Raw genomic sequence first — 17022 nt, forward strand, 5'->3', positions numbered from 1 at the left:
GGCAGAAAGCGGCCGCTGTGGCAAGCGACAATGCTACTGAGAAATCAGATGATACTAAGGTGTTTTCTACTAATATTTATAGCTCTTCCAAGAGTGATCTTCGGAATACCTTGTAGAAAATACGCAGAATAAAACAGAGCATTAAGTGATGATGTTTATCAGTCGCTACGGCTGAAGAGCAGCCTTGTCAAAGCGGCGCCATGGCACAAGATATCTTTCTCTACACGAGGTAGGGTAAAGGTACATTTCTCGAGCATTTTACCCAGGTGAAATGGAGCACGAGGGAAAGGATAGCTCACACCCCATGTGCGACCAGTCGGTACCCAGCGGCACTGAGGATCCCAGCCCGCACTTCTAGGGTGCGAGACGGGTGCTCGAACCACTCGGTCGTCGTTGTGATAGAGGAGAAAATGTGTCAACTTGTATGAAACCTCCTCATGCTGCCGCTTTTGTAGTTTCCCTTTATGTTGGCTATTGATACTTTGGCGTCCATGTTGAAATTTTCTACCATTGTCAAACCTATCTTATGCGCCCTGTTTACATAATACCAGCCAGACTGCTGATGTTTCGACTGCATAAAATGCTTTCTCCTAATATGGGCAAAATATTAATAAGAAGCTGTTTTTCTCAGGGAAAGGAGCTCTGGTTGCTCTTTTCTCTTGTTCCCCAACAGCACCCCCCCCCCCCCCCCCGCACCGTCCGCGTTAAGGAATTATCCTGTCAGAGGGTGCCGGCTGCTGGCGAAGCACTTCGGTGCTGTCGAGGGAGGCAGTGGCAGAAACGGTAAATTATAGAGAACAGTAGATTGTCTTTATTTATATGTTGAGTTTTGGGAGCACATGAACAAAAAAGCTAACTTCTCTAATCCGTGACCTAGAAATCTATAAATTCGTGAATAATCTGGCTTCGATAAGAGTGGCACGCTGATTGAGGTCCTCGAAAGCGAGCTGCGAGCCCCTTTTTTGAAGTGCGAGCGCAGGACTCTGAATAATGCTTTGCGTGCGGGCCCTCGCTGTTGTTCTTCGCTCATTGTAATGCAGATGCTCTCTTTTCACAGGAGCGTTGCCAGACACATGGACCAAACATATGGAGGTAAACAGAACTTTAGAATTAGCGAGGCCTCGTTGGCTGAAACTCTACCCAGGGTGCGACCACCTGCCCGCATGAAATGAATCAAACATTTCTCATTTAAGTCACTGCTGCGCGCGCTCGCAGTGGTCGGGCCCGACAATTCTTTGGCACCTACAAGCGGCAAAGCGGAAAGTTGGGCAAGTTGGATAACGTTCATGATGTAAAAAATAGCGCACAGGGAACACAAGGGACTTTCCGTCCCTTGTGTTCCCTGTGCGCTATTTTTTACATCATGCACCTACAAGCGTTTGAATTCCCTATTCTAAAATACTCACATATATCCACCGTTCCTACCAGAGCTGCTTTTCCCGCTTTAATATTTTGTTTTTATTTTTGCATACTGCTGAATATTACATATCCTAGCATGGGCGGACACAAGAAGGCTGAGTAGGAATGCAAGAAAGAAGCAACAAAGTTGCACGATGTAGAACATTGCAGTGCCACCGTTAAGTATGTGTTGGCACTGGACAACCTCTCAGCGCGTCTCTCCGAGGCGTCTCTCCGGGCGTCTCTCCGAGGCTGCACAACTGCAGAGTCTGAGGAAGTAGCCGTTGCTCTAGCGGTGGCGGAGGGCTATAGAACAGGGCGGTCGCTAACAATACTCACGGACTCTCAACAGCCTGCCGAAATTACACGAATGGCAGGATAGGTCGTCACGCGCTCCGTATACTCCTCGCAGCGAGCGACAGAATTAAAAACCAGGAAGAACAAAACGATTTTCTGTGGGTACCGGAGCACACGCGGGTGGTAGGGAACCAAGAGGCCGACAAGATTACTCGAGGATACATTACTTTCCGAGCATCCAACGAGACCGCAGAACTCGCGCCAGCACCCAGGGAATACTCGGCCATCCTACAAACCTATAGAGGCAGAAGAATGCGATATCCCCCGCCGCACAAATCTCTCAGCAGAGAGGAAGCTGTCACTTGGAGACAATTACAAACAGGCTCTTTCCCAAACCTACACATACTAAACAAAATGCACCCTACGATATACGCGGACAAATTTCCCTGGTGCGACGAAAAACCTACTCCATGTCAATAAAACATAGACGTGGTCCCCAAAATACAAAGCCCGAGTGCGGAGCAGTGGGAGACTCTGCTGTCTAGCGACCGCTCTGAAGACCAACAAGGTCTGGTACAGCGAGCCCAACGGGCGGCAGTGGCCTGCGGAGCCCTGGACTGACGGCAACCGACCATTGATTAGAGATGGACGACTTCGACAGAGAAGGCTCCTGGGGATAGAACCAAGACGTCTCTGAAGATGCCCCTAAACCGCAGAAAAATCATTAGTGAAAAAAAAGATTTCCCTTCCTTCCTTCCTTCCTTCCTTCCTTCCTTCCTTCCTTCCTTCCTTCCTTCCTTCCTTCCTTCCTTCCTTCCTTCCTTCCTTCCTTCCTTCCTTCCTTCCTTCCTTCCTTCCTTCCTTCCTTCCTTCCTTCCTTCCTTCCTTCCTTCCTTCCTTCCTTCCTTCCTTCCTTCCTTCCTTCCTTCCTTCCTTCCTTCCTTCCTTCCTTCCGCACCTACACTCTAGCCAGCAGTGAAACAATTATTCATGTTACTGCTTATGTAAAGTTCTTCAGATAATCTGCAATTATATCTATAAAGCTATTAATCCGCGCTTGTTCCTCGAGTTACCTCCCCTTTTCTGTCTTAAACGTGGACCGTCTCATCTACTTTGCTTATCTGGCTTTATTGTCCTCATATTCTTTAAAGGGACCGTGAGGAGAGCTCTATTAATATTTTTTTTTATAGCAGAATACGATAGTTCGGCACTTCATGGCTTTGTTGGAACTTGGCCGGCTGCGAAAGATGCATTTATTTGTAAGAAATTTGGATTCGAAGTTGAAAAAGCTTTTCCCATCGCTGATTCAAACTTGGGACTGTCTTATGACGACACAGGACTAAGTCACGTGAAACATGACGTGAAACATGACGTAACGCCGACTCCATGATTTCTGGCGGCTAGCGATGCGGTCTACCAGCAGCCGAAATGAAAGCTACCGCCGGCCACACGTTGAAGGCATCTATCAGTTAATGCGGCCGTCGCTACCGTCGCTTCGTTCACGTTAGCAGCGTCGTTTTGCCCGCGTTACGATGGAGCCCGTTCTTGAAGTCGTCAGTGAAGTTCTCGCAAATAGACATGTTTAGCATACCGTGTACCTTGTTACCGTTAGCGGAGTACCGGGAGCCCGCCTACCGCCAGTGAGCAGGCGCTGATTGGTCCCGATGCTGCCGGCGCGCGCGTAGCTGCCGGGTACGTGGCGCCATCTGGCGACGTCAAAGATATTTGCGCATGCATTGGCTGCGCGCGGGCTCCCGGAACTCAGGTACCGGTAACGGGAACACGGTACACGGTATGCTAAAAGTGTCTAATAACTTCGGCTTGCACTTCAGCGACCTCAGCCCCACAGAGCGACAAGTAGTTGGAAGTTGACCGGCACAACCGGGAACGTTTCGCCGTGCGAGCGTACGAAGACTCAAGGTGATCTCTTTAAACTGCAAACTGTCTTGTACGATCACCGAAAACCGTGCCATCATAGTTTTTCGTCGACCGTGGCGATCATCTGACCAACCTGAACAGGCTCCTTCAAAAGATAAGTAGCATTTGGAGCGGCACGTGGAGTTCCTCTGCTGTTCCGCGCTTGTAAACCGAGGCGCGTCAAAAACGAAACCACGAGGGCATGCAGAGCGCATACACGCGAAGCGCCATGATATACCGAAACTCATCTGGCCGCCTGTGGCGCCGCTAAGTATTGATTTTCTTCGCTTACAACATTCAGGTTGTCTTTTGTCGGTCCTCCTTGTGTGATAAAAGTGCACTATTGGTTTCAAAACAAAACTCACTTCAGTATTCAACCGCGCAACCTTCCTTTGTCAGCCTCAGTGATTCGTGGTTCTCGTGTCCCAGTGTTGCCAGAACCATTGGTTCTAGCAACGCCGTCTTGCTCTATGACGTCCTCACTCTTGTACTTGCGAATTTGGCCTTTGAGTATGTGTGGTGTTTTTGTAATCAGGAGCGGGTAATTTATCGATACAAGCCAACTTCAATTTCTCCTTAGTGTCCCTTTAAAGTTTTTTTCATTGGGCTTCAAGTTTCTGTCCAGAAGGTCAGTACAGGAAGGTTACTACTATATACTAGCGCTCTCAGAAATACTTGTAAGCTTACATTTATGACCTGAGAGTAACTGCAAAATGCGCTCCACTCAATTCTTACTCTTCTAGAATTATCAAAATCATGGTTCAGGTTGATTCTGAAGAGGGCACAAGAGGCACAAGTACATGAAAGACACAAGTAAACAACGGGACAGACGCCTGTCCTGTTGTTTTCTTGTGCCTTCCATGTCCTTGTGCTTCTTGCGCCGTCTTCAGAATCAACCTTAGCGCTGAAACAATTATCCCATACCAAAGTACATATTGAGCACATATTGAGCTTTCAGGTGTGCAGTCTCTAAATCTTATTAGTGTAAAAATCAATACGAATGAAATCACCTGCGCATCGGCGGAACATGTCAAATATTTTTTTGACCAGACACAATCACCTTTTATCCAATAAAAGTGATGATAAATAAACGTATAAGGAACGGACCTTGGCACATTTCATTCTTTTTGTAAAAAAAGAAATAAGCTACGGTCACGCTATTCATCCGATTAGGTAAGTGCTGCTTCATATTAATTCGGACGATGCTTTTATAACAGGCACTACATCGGTGTTTATTATAAATTGCTCCTTCTTTAACTCATTGGAGAAAATATCTTGAGTTTGCATGACAGTACACTCAATTTTATCCTGTGTTTTGCGCGAATACGTCAACAATGATGACCTGGAATTTCGTCCCTGCGGATAATCAGGATTAAGGGTAAGTACGCAGCTTTTCCGATAACATGCAACCGTGATGTACCACTCCTATATATGGACAATAAATTGGAGGGACACTCCTTAAGGGTCTGAGCGGGTTAATTCCCGCACACTCAAAAGGACATTCTCTATTTGACATTCATAAAACTATGGAGTCCTCATACCCCTCCTGGCGCAGTTCTGCAGCGGTTCCGGAATGCTCCATTGCCCTGCTATGGCAGGTGCTCCCATCGGTGGGCCTTCTGAAGATCAGGTTGCTTTTCCCGAGTGACCTATCACTAATTTAATTGTCACCTGCCAAGATGGGCAATTTGCTCGCTATCCGGTGGGCAGGTTGTGACGACGCCGTAAGGTCACGTGATCAAGGTGGACTACCTGCATCCTAGGTTGCTCTCTGGGCACCTCCTGCTAGATTCATGCTTGTGATTTTTCGCTCACAACACCGACAACGGATTTTCGTCTTAATGGTGAGTTTAACGCTATTACTTTGAAAGAATGCCACTCGACGTGAAGCGACAACCTCAGTGGAAATGCCTGAAATCGTCATAGTTGTTCCGAAACTCACAAAACGCCACTTATTTTCACTATGGGACCAAAGTTGTTTGGTGTAACATTGCTAAGGCATGTGTGACGATGCAGCAACGACTGATCCCGAAAGCGTCCGCCCAATGGCACCTTGGTGCACAGGGAAGAAGTCGTTAAGGGAAAATCAATAAAAGGCTCCCCCCACGCTTAGATGACTGAGCAGCAGTCTGTCTTCCACCAATAGTGAGCACGTTCAGTTTCATAGCCGTCCTTCCCGTGCCCTGATTGAGCCATGCCGGTGACCCTCTTTGGGACCCGTGCAAATAAATGCTCAACCTTACCATAAACATTCTGCCGATGGAATGAAGTTTTTCTAGCCCTTCATTCAGTTTTCTACAACGACGAAGAAGTAGCCTACTGAAACGTTCCATAAGAGTCACTCGTATGGAATTGTGTGATTATGGAGTCCATACGATATGGGAATATATATAAACGCCTATACGTACTCTGTGTGGCGTCGCTAGATTTTTATACGATTTCGGTAAATCTTACATAAAGTGTGCGTAACGTCATATGGAGTGCGTAAGTGCTTATACGCGCTTTGCGTAAAGTCCGCACCGACTCCATACTGACTGTATATAATTCATATGGAAATGTACAGAACTATGGGATTCGCATTATGGAAACTTTCAGTAGGGTAGGGCATATTGCACCCTTTCCACGAAGATGGAGCAGCCCGGACGGAAGTTTCGAACAAGGACATACTCGCCGCTGTGTGGCAAAGAGCTTCAGTACACGCACTGTCACTGCGCATGCTTCGGTTCAAGTCCTCGAAGTCCCCAAGCTCAATTATGCCTTGTGCAATCGCTAAATGCGCGCTTCTAGAGGGGAAGCTTCTACTATACGTCAAGAGTGTTTCTGTGATCTCCTGTTTAAACAAATTACCTTGTTAGTAAAAGTGTGTTAATTTATGCGCAGACAGCCTTCTGGCTGCTGTGTCGCTTACCCTCCTCCGGATCTCCTCCTCGCTGTTTGGGTTTGGCCAGCACATCACCTTTTTTGAAGTGGTAGCTCTCGTCGAAACCTGAAAGAAATTACAGAGCACTGTTGGCTTCTAGTTCCACTCAGAGGTGCTTCAGATTTGTGATGATAAAAACAAAACAACTCGAGTGCGAAGCAGCAGGGATTACGCCCGCTTCACATTCCCGGATGAAAAATGGCTGCGCTCTGCGTCACAAAGTGAAAAATCTGAGTGCCGATGGCTGTGAAAAAGAACGAACAAACATTACCCCTTCGGCACGCCATTTGCTTAAATGAGAATGAAATGTTTTGCACGTAAATGGCATTTTCTGGCCTTAGGAAGGCAAGTTGTAAATATTGCAGCGCAAGTTATCACTGGTTCATTTTTTTTTTACAGAGATGTGTAAACTTTCATGCAAAATTATCACTGCCGATGAAGCAGCGACATCGATATGGTGCGAACGACTTATCTAGTAAACATCCGAAATTGGTTTGGTTTGGTATATCGGGTTTAATGTTCCAAAGCGACTCAGGCTATGAAGGACGGCGTAGTGGAGGCGCCGGAAATTTTGAACCCCTGGAGTTCTTTAACGTGCAATGACATCGCACAGTACATGGGCCTCTAGAATTTCGCCTCCATTGAAATTCTACCGCCGCTGCCGGGATCAAACCGGCATCTTTCGGGTCAGCAACCGAGTGCAATAACCACTGAGCCACAGCGGCGGCTGTATCCCTAATTGAAAAACAAAACTATGCTAATACTGGCGGCAAGATATCATTTACTATGTTCGCTACATTGCAGAAAAACTAGCTTATTTTCGAGATGATGGTGGCAATTGTTCTTGTGATATCAAAAAAAAAAATACTGCTAGGTGCAGCCCACTTTAGAAAAAGCTGTGAGTTGGTTTTTTTGCATAACCGTGTACACCCTCCCAATGTTTAATAAAAACACGTATTATATCACATAAATGCAGCGGGTAAAATGCTTGTCTCGGCTACATCGCTTGCATTTTTGTGCTGTAACTTAAGTGAAGCTCAAATGATTTTTTTAGAATTTTAGGTTATTCAGGAAGTCGAATCTGTGAAGCTTCTCGGTTAAACATGCAAAGTGTTTTAGCATTTAAAATGGTGACGTAATCGTCGAATAGAACAGCGACGATGCTCATGCTTCTCTTCACTGCATTGAAGAATGCGAGGAAACTAGTAGTGCCGTAATTTTCGACGAAATTTCTGATGTCCGTTCTCTTCGCCTCCATGCTGCTGCGCGTCGTCCGATGTTGCCAAAGAATGCTTAGTGAGCTTTACCTTCGATGGCGTTTTTTTTTTCATGAAACAACTGTTTCTTCGCTGCAAACGTAGCGTCGTCATACGTGAGGTCAATATGGAGGCCTCTGCCCGTCGCTGGGCACTGCAGAGAAGCCTGAACGCTGACGCCGTTTTGTTCGGAGATTACGCCATCATTTCAAATGGTAGCTCAAAACGATTTCGCAGGCTTTACCACCATATTTTACACGTCAGGCCCGTTTAAACTCATTCAATTATAAAACCTCTTCCATTGCCTTATAGCGCGTGACGGTGCATTTTATTCTCCCTTTGCTGTAATAACTTGTGAGTTAACTGATTCACTGAGGAATAATTGAGAATTCCGCTAAATCCGAATCTTCTGCTGCGACGAAAATCCAAACAAGCATCATATACTGCAATGATTCTGCAGCGCATCTAGACTAAACGAGGGTCACCGCTGCTTCCACTCCATAGTGGTCGCTTGCTCACAGCTAACGAGGTGGACCACAACCACTGCTGTGAAAGTTGCTTGATATGGCTCTCTGTCAGTGCACAGGACGCATATCATTAATTCTTACTGAATCAAGGAAGTACTGCATCCTCACTTGCTATTAGAGAAAAAAGATCATTAAGGAACTGCTGCGATCTGCGCCGTCAGGGATACGTGTGCCTCCTATCACTCAGCTATCGCTTGTGCCGAACACCACGCCCGCCAGTCGACAAACCCCTTTCTTTCCTCCTTCTTTTCCTTGGCTGTAAAAACGCAAGCCGTTGAATAAACGCCGACCATTTGCACCGACTGCTTGCCTGGTTTTGTTCGGCCAGGCATTGTCGTCTGTCGGTTGCTACAGGACCTTACTGGTTCAATAGAATCACTATCAATATCAAACTAATTGAGCAGATCAAATTACAAACATCCCGGCCGACAGTTCACGTACACTCTAGTTTATGAGAAGGTCAGTTCATTCCTCACCTTCTAAATCCGAAAATTGGCGCATGAAACAATTGCAAGCAGCAAGCTGATATATGCATCTGCTATTTGGAGTCCTCATCAGTCTCAATTAATTATCATGCTTGAAACCGTTCACAACTCTGCAGCAAAGTTTAAAACATAAACGTACGATGTTCACTGCAGCGTACGCCCAGCGTAAGCTCACCACCTTAGCATCAGAACCAAAATTGCGCACCTTTCTTTATTACAATTTCCCCTACTTGTGCCGCTCTCTTAAAACTCCTCGAATTCGTACATCACGCTGCCTGTTCAATTCCGATAGTCTCCAAGAACTTCAAGGCTGCACTAACGCTCTTATTACCGCCGCGGTGGGTCAGTGGTTATGGTGCTCGGCTGCCGACCCGAAAGACGCGGGTTCGATCCAGGCCGCGGCGGTTGAATTTCTTTGGGGGAGAAATTCTAGAGGCCCGTGTTCTGTGCGGTGTCAGTGCACGTTAAAGAACCCCAGGTGGTCGAAATTTCCGGAGCCCTCCACTACGGCGTCTCTCATAGCCTTAGTCGCTTTGGGACGTTAAACCCCATAAACCAAACCAAACCAAACCACTAACGCTCTTATTAAATCGTTTTTTTCACATGTACGATTGAGAAGTGGAACCTGCTGCCTGTGTCACTCGCTAAGAAGTGTGACGCTTTTAGATTTAGGGCGATGCTGATGAGCCCTCTTTTTGAATGATATGTTCTTTGCTTCATGTTTGTGTTGGTTTATTCTTTTTATACTGTCCTTTTACTTTCTACCCCTTTGCATTCGCCATGACAGAATATTTGCTTCGTTTTATGTTGATATAAATTTATTCTTTTATAGTCACCTGATGTTCTGTATTTATGTTGTATTCGTCCCCCTTACGTAATACGACGACAGTGGCCGTTAAGGGCCGCCGCTTTGGCTGAGTGGTTATGGCGCTCGGCTGCTGACCTGAAAACGCGGGTTCGATCCCGGTTGCAGCGGACGAATTTTGTTTGAGGCGATATTCTAGAGGCCCATGTACTGTGAGATGTCAGTGCACGTCAAGGAACCACAGCAGGTCGAGATTTTAAGGAGCCCTTCACTACGGCGTACCTCATAGCCTGAGTCACTTTGGGACGTTAAACCACCAGCCAGTGGCCATTAAATCAAGCCTTAATCAAGCCAAGCATAAATCAAGCCAGTGGCTATTAGGAATTCATAAATAAATAAATAAATGATCATGAGATCATTAATTCGCATGTCATGCGTTCAACTGCTGTATGAACAAGCAAGCTGCGTAGCCGAGCGAAGCATTTTACACGTTGCATTTAGAGATGCACGGCGTGCATAGCGTACACTGCGTAGAGAACCTTGTGTGTGCATAGCGTACACAGGGTTAATTGGAGAGATATCGGAGAGGCCTCTGTCCTGCAGGGGACGTAGTCAGGCTGATGATGATGATGAAAGCGTGTGAAAGCATGTGAAAGCGTTGTTTTGCTTCGCGTCAATATCCTGATTTCATCTTTAACTCGGTACGCATGACATTGGCCGATAGGGTTAAATGCGTCCTAAGGACTAGCGGGCGAGCTTCTCTGGCGCGTAAAACAAAGAAAAGCAGAGGGGAACACTGAGCACGCAGTGCATCACGAAAAGCAGAAGCGGATGAACTTGGCAGCGCGTAAACCGAGAAACAGTGAACAGGCTGAAAACGTACTCCTCCAAAGAAACCAGGCTTATGGCGGAGTCTCCTTACGCTGTGAAAGCAGCCAGGGAGACAATGCGAGCTGCCTAACTCGAAGAAAAGAAGCTGACGAAGAAGGGGCAGAGTGATTATAACCAATGACCTTGGGCTATGAGTGTGCGGCCGCCACTTTCTGTGAGGGATACAAGCATATGCTATGCCTGCGCTGCAGTGCATTGCATGTTACTCTAGGCGACGAGGTTCACGAGTAGCATTTTTATGAAGTGCGTGTTTTCTCCTTTTCGAAGGCACGCCCTCTTTCGGACCTTCATGTATTCTTCCGGAAACGAGGAGGAGAGGGGTGAAGTTCTGCTCTGACAGAAAATAAGTACTTCTGGAGCGAGTTGTGTGGACAGTCATGACAGTACTCTAACGAAAAATTGTACATTTTTTAAAGGGTCAGTAAATAGGGTTACGGCAGATTTGCGTTGACGTTAACGTCCTAAACCGACTCAGGCCATGAGAAACGCCGTAGTGAAGGGCTCTAGACAATTTCGACCGCCTGCAGTTCCTTAATGTTCGGTGACATCGCAAACTACGCGAAAGTCGTGGGTTCGATTCCGCCCACGGCGATCGTATTTCGGTGGAAGCAAAATACTGGATGGTCCTGTATTGTGCGGCTTCAGAGCACGTAAGGAGCCCCAGGTGCATGGAATAGTCCGAAGCCCTCCACTACCGGATTCCTCAAAACTTCAACCGCTTTGCGACGTTAATCCTAAAAGGCTAAATAAAATGTGCCCTAATCCTGTTTGCGAACCCATTCAAACCTGTATACATATTTCAGTTGATTAAGGATACGAAAATACTAAGGGAACGAAAGATTCAATTCCAGCGGCGAAATTAGAAGCAATGGCTTCGAAGATAGACGGTCGCGTGAAATGTGGCTTTTTTTTTTGGCGGAGGGGGGGGGGAGACTAGCAAGAGTCACGCCTCATATACCAGACGATACTGACGCGCACATAAGTTTTATTTGGACGATGTGGGTGGTATAAAAGGAAAAAATTGCCGCCGATTACGTTATTTCCTAATGCGAATGTTGAGCGCAGCTCATCAGCTCTTTCAGCTTTTCGATAGATTCAGGCAAATAATGCGAGCAAGACATGTATGTACAACTACAGACAGCTTTTTATTTTTCAGGCATATTCTTTCTTCAAGAAGCGCTCAACTAACAGCAAAATTACACTTGAGAGAGATTACAATACAAAAGAATTATTGCACTTCAAGTGCACTACCACAAGAGAGAGAGACAAACAAACGAAAACACAATTTGTTCACTGAAGCTTAAACGGTGGCTCGGGCAGTCCTTCCTATATAGGCTCGCTCCACGTCTGTCTGTTCTTCGCGTCAAGGCAGGCGCACACATACACACAGTGTCAGCTGTGCAGTCTCCTTCTCGTTCTCGCTCTGGGCGTGCATCCTTATTGATCAAAAGCCGGGAGTGGCTTCGAGGAGCATCTGGAACTTTCCATCGTGGCGCCGCCACCGTCGCGCGAGTGAAGAGGTGGAGGGCATCTCTTAGCGCACGCAAGGCTACACCATCTTTGTCAACATCGCGTAGAAATGACTCGGACTGTCTAGACAATCGACGGCAATCCCCCCGCGCGACGCATTGACGAGCGGCGTGAGACGGGGCAGCCATACACAGAAAGCTAGTCGCTCTTCCCAGGTTCCTTCTCCCCCATTTTACTACTCGCGCCGACGAGAGCCGCCCGCGCGGCGATGTTTTTTTTTGTTTCTTGCTAAGAAGGGGAGGAGGTTTCGCTTTTACCCTCTCCTGCTACAACGGACAACGCCGACGACGATGGCTACGGCGACGGCGCGAAACGCAGAAATGGGCGCCTAAGAGCTGCGCCCTAAAAAGTTTGCCGCAAAATAACAGCATGGAAAGCACTAGCTGAACAAAAAATTCTCTAAAGTGTTGCAAGGCAGAAGCTTTCCTGGCGCACTGTTTGGCATTGACTGCGATACTGTTGGTGCTGTACTAGTGCTTTATTTGACTACACACTTTGACTAGACATTACAACTGCACACTTTGACTGCCGACTTTGACTGTTTCTTTAGCACGACTCTCCTGCTTCGATGAACTCGGTTGTATCCATGGTTCTGTTCGAAGTAATGAGGTTCGTAATGTGATCACCCACGGATGCCTACGCCCCCTGTCGGAGCGGACGACCACTATTTTATTAGTTGTCGTGTGCTCCAAAAGGGGGCGTCAGGCATCCGCGGATGACCTCATTACTTGGAATCCGAGCACTCTGACGTCATAACCATGTCGCCCAACCGAAACGCGTGACACCTCTGCTGGCAACCTTCTGTTGACAACGATGAGGCATTAAAGGCTTTCGCCTTAAACAACGGTTTTCAGATGTGAGGACTCGTGTGAAGGCATGCCAGTGTACATATCCACGTGTGGCTGTCACTTAGCGCTGCTCTCTGGGCATCAATATGGAAGGGTAGCTAATTTTGCTCTTTCCTGTAATACCACTACATTCGCAATGTCTGTCCGGACGACTGTTTGTTCCGTGTAATGCGTGAATAAGTCAAGTGGGAGTTCACAAAATAAAATGAACATGTTACTTCGATTGCCAGTTTTTCTGCTCCAATGTGGTCTCTATATACTAAAAAAATGCAGCCCAATAATTCAGACGGTATCAGCCAATCGGGGCCACTCATAATAAGCGGGAGAAGAATTGTTGTTGGAGGGTGGCTTGAAGAAACAAGGAAGTGCGGTGTAAAAACATACTTTGAAAAATCTTCCGCTTCATTTGAAAAGACGGAAATCTGTAGAAAAGCGGAACGAAGCCGATCACGCATTTGCACTCACATTCATCGTCGATCCGAGCCCTTGGGTGCGCTGCAGTGAAGTAGTCCATCATGGTGCGCATGGCGTTCACGGTTTCGAACTCTCCATTGCCGCAAGTGTTGTTGAAATCTTCGTACTCCATATCGTATATAGCCACTCCTATTTTTATTTTCTCTCCAATGTAGCAGTGTTCTGACCGGCACAGCTATAAAACAGCAAAGTGCACACTTTTCTCTACACTGCTTGCCGCTAGCTGCTACAAAATTATGGTAAGGAACTGAAGGAAGTTCAGGGTTAAGCACTTGATGCACGTGTTCAGAGTGCAGTTCGAAACAGTGAAAGTTAAAATCGTTTATAAGCCGTCCGGCAATGCACAGCTACTGGCTAATATCGATAAATTGGAGTTTTTTAAGCCCGCTCTACAGGAATTGTTTTTGTTTTATTTTGCCTCTACATTAATTCACCACAAACGAACGCTTCAGTTTCGGTAAAAAAGTTACTTGCATCAAATATCTGACCTGTTTTAATCCTTATCCCCTATATCATCAATTAAAATGATTTCATTGCGAATATAGCCTCGTACTTGATTGTTGGTACCTTTTCTCGGGCGCGCGAATGCATAAATTAGTGTTCATTGCTATCGCTACATTTATTCCCTCATTTTTCTTCTCGCATACACTCCGAAACGGAACACTGGCAATTGCGTATAGGGTACCGTCATTATTTGAACTGCAATGTAATTTTTAGGCAGGCTGAGAGGAAAAGACGGCTTCCTTCAGTTATGAAAATGCAAAAAAAAAAACCGCTTTAAAAGTGCCTGTAGGTTGGTCACGACGCACTTGGTAGCTTGTTCCCACCAGTTTTATAGACTTCTTTTTGCGAAAAAAAATCTTTGTAACGGGCAACTGTAGTACTTTTTGAGAATTCTGCGCTATTCAAGGATTCAAGTCTATCCAGGCTGCAGGTAAAACATGTCAAGTGTTTTTGCGCTAGCATTTAAAATAGAGACCTAATCGACTATTAAATTTTAAGCGCCTCCTCCCAGCAACAGAGGAGTGCGGAATAGTTCGGTGTGACGTCACGGAAGGTAACATGTCTGTAAGGTATCGGTAGCGTTCGCGGGGTCATCAGAACGCGGCTGGGGGTGCTCAAAGCGAAGCGTCTCCTTTCTTGGAACGCGGCCGCTCGCGAACGCGCCGGCAAGTACGGGTGTCCCCCCACCCGCGGTACCGATTCGCACACGTGCTGGCACGGAAGTGTATTTGTGTTTGTTTTTATTTTGTGGTGGAGAGGGTTCTTCACCTTACGGGAGCTGGAGGGCTGGTCACGCTCTCCCTAAACCAATCATGTGAACATTGTAACGTGATTGGAAGCCACGAAATGTGGGCCGGGCCTTTAGGGCTTTAAAACCGGGCCCCGGAGCTGGAAGCGGGGTTCTGGGCTAAGGTGAGATGCAACGCATCTTCGGCAACGCCGAGTAGGGGCCTCCCCTAGTATTAGCCAGATCCACCTTTTTGTTGTTTGGTTTGTCCTTTTGCTGCTTAATGTCTCGAGTGCCTAAACTTGTATATGCAATGCAAATAGCTGTATATAAATCTTCAAGTATTCCTTTTTGTTATCCCTGTGTCTTCAAGTCTTCGAGTTAAACCAACCGTCTCTGGCGGGGCACCGCTGGTGCAATAAGGAAGACGAAAGAACCTGTGAAACTTTACTGGCGCAGCCGACAGGATCCTGCGGCCATCGGAAGACGGCGCAGGAAGAAGACTGAACGCAAGGAGAAAGGCGACGACAAGGCAACAGGGCAGCGTTCGAGAAAGGACCTGCGGAGAGACGGCGGCAAGGACGCAAGGACCACGGCAGTAGTCCAGCGACGCGAGACTGCGTCCGGTCAAGAAGCGCAGCGCGTCTAGAACTCGACGGTCATCGGCGGCGGACCAGCGGCGTGCGACAGCTCATCGCAGCGTCCGGGGAAAGTGGCGGTGGACTCCGACGCCAAGGAGCTGGCAATGCGGATCGACGCATCGAAACCGTGAGTTTCCTTGGTCGCATTGTTCACGTCCCTGTGTTCGAGCCGGTAGGACAGCTGAGGGGTACGGAAGGCGGTACGGAAAGCTATCCAAGCCGGCCCTCACTTGATGTGAAGTACCGATTAGAATTGGCGAAGGCGCGCTTAGCTTATTATCAGGCAGAGCTTGCAAAAGTGAATGGAGGAAAGGCGCCGCTATGCGAGGAAAAACCTCCGGATTTGCAGGCGTTGGAAGCAAGGCGCCAGCAGCTAGAGCTCGAGCTGGCTAAGCTCAAAGAATCTAGAAGAGCCAGTGAATCAGCCAGGGAGAACTGCTCCGATTCCCGAGTGGTGAGGCCGCCTGTGCTGGAAGACAAAGAATTATGCTTGTCATGCACAGATCAGGGAAACAGCAGTCAGGACGCTGAAAGCAATCAGCCGGTTTGCGGGAACGCATCTTTGTTGGGAAATGCCGCAGAGAGCGAAAACGAGATTTCTGAAGGAATCACAGCTTCGCCACTGCGGGCGGCTAGCAAAGAAAAAGAGCAGCCCAAATCTGATGGTCTAGGGCCAGTCGAGACCAAATTGTCCGAAACCAAGCAGGAGAGTAATCTAATTCCTGCAGGCTCTATGACTAAGATTGTGACCTCCGACACGGAGCTAGTAACCGGTGAAAATCTGGCGTTGCTGCAAACACACACTGTGTCGGCCATAGGGCATGAAGTGCCCCGTAGCGTTCCTGGTGACAACAGCTCTACATCCGAGGCAGAGAGCGGAGGTGGGCCCGCCGGGCCGACCGGGCAGAGCGCCGCGCAGTTGTCGAACGCACCCGGTGTGTGCCCAGCCAGGTCAGTCGAGGACCCGGAAATGAGTGGCGACTTGCCGCAAGGCAAGCTCGGGTCAAGTGACTGTCAGGGAGCTCATGGAGCCTCGGAGTTAGACGATGCCACGAAGCCGGCAAATGCCTATCAAGCAGGGAACGGCAACATCAGTGTTTGCTCGTGGAGGAACGGGGCAGATGGTTCCAAGCGAGGCGAAGTAGCAGGAGGCAAGGGCGTGGCTTTCAAATTGAAAGTCGCTGCGTGGAGAAGTACGTTCCGTGCTGCAGTATGCCAGATCAAGAGTAGCAAAACCGGCGTCAGTGGTACGGTTAGACAGGGCAGGGGCTATGCTCCTTATGCAGCGCGCGGCTCGTACCGGCGCGCCAGAGAGAGCGGGCCCTCAGGTGCGTCGTGGGGTCAAAGATTTGGACTTATCGAGGATCAGGACGTTGTTTTCGATCCTGGAGGGCAGCAATTTTTGAATTCTTGCCCCGCTGTGGCACCAGCCTAATGAGCCGAGTGGCAGTTAGGCGTTAATTGTGTTGAGACGCGAAGTGGCTCGCACGCACACAAGGACGCTCGGTGCGACTAAGGAGGCTCACGTGGCCACTTACGGACGTCGTGCGAGTGCTACTGAACGCTCTAGTTGCGAGTGTCGGTGTGTGTGTCGAGCAGGACGCGGGTGTGCATGCTAGTGAACTGGGTGCAACGCACCAACTTGGACGCGTGTTACGGCGCACGGCAGGCATGCCACCGTGTGAATTTGTGGAATTTGCTGATGTTGTGTGTGCATTTTGTATTTTGTTTTTGGTTTTGTTGGTGCCAGCGCTGGTGTAGCTGCGGTATGTCACCCACAGGGTGGTTTTGTGACCCGTACC

General features: G+C 47.9%; 1 long non-coding RNA gene across 1 annotated transcript; it reads right to left on the reverse strand.

Moving 5' to 3' along the window:
• Nucleotides 1-4373: 4373 nt before the first annotated feature.
• On the reverse strand, nucleotides 4374-13498 carry LOC149328290 (uncharacterized). The gene is made up of 3 exons (XR_016285408.1): nucleotides 13340-13498; nucleotides 6521-6598; nucleotides 4374-4384 (listed from the first exon to the last, which is right to left on the reverse strand). It is a non-coding gene; the product is annotated as an uncharacterized LOC149328290 (long non-coding RNA).
• Nucleotides 13499-17022: the final 3524 nt, after the last annotated feature.

The sequence above is a fragment of the Amblyomma mixtum genome, chromosome 9 (genome assembly GCF_055824585.1).
Source record: "Amblyomma mixtum isolate Tamu chromosome 9, ASM5582458v1, whole genome shotgun sequence".
NCBI classification, from domain to species: domain Eukaryota; kingdom Metazoa; phylum Arthropoda; class Arachnida; order Ixodida; family Ixodidae; genus Amblyomma; species Amblyomma mixtum.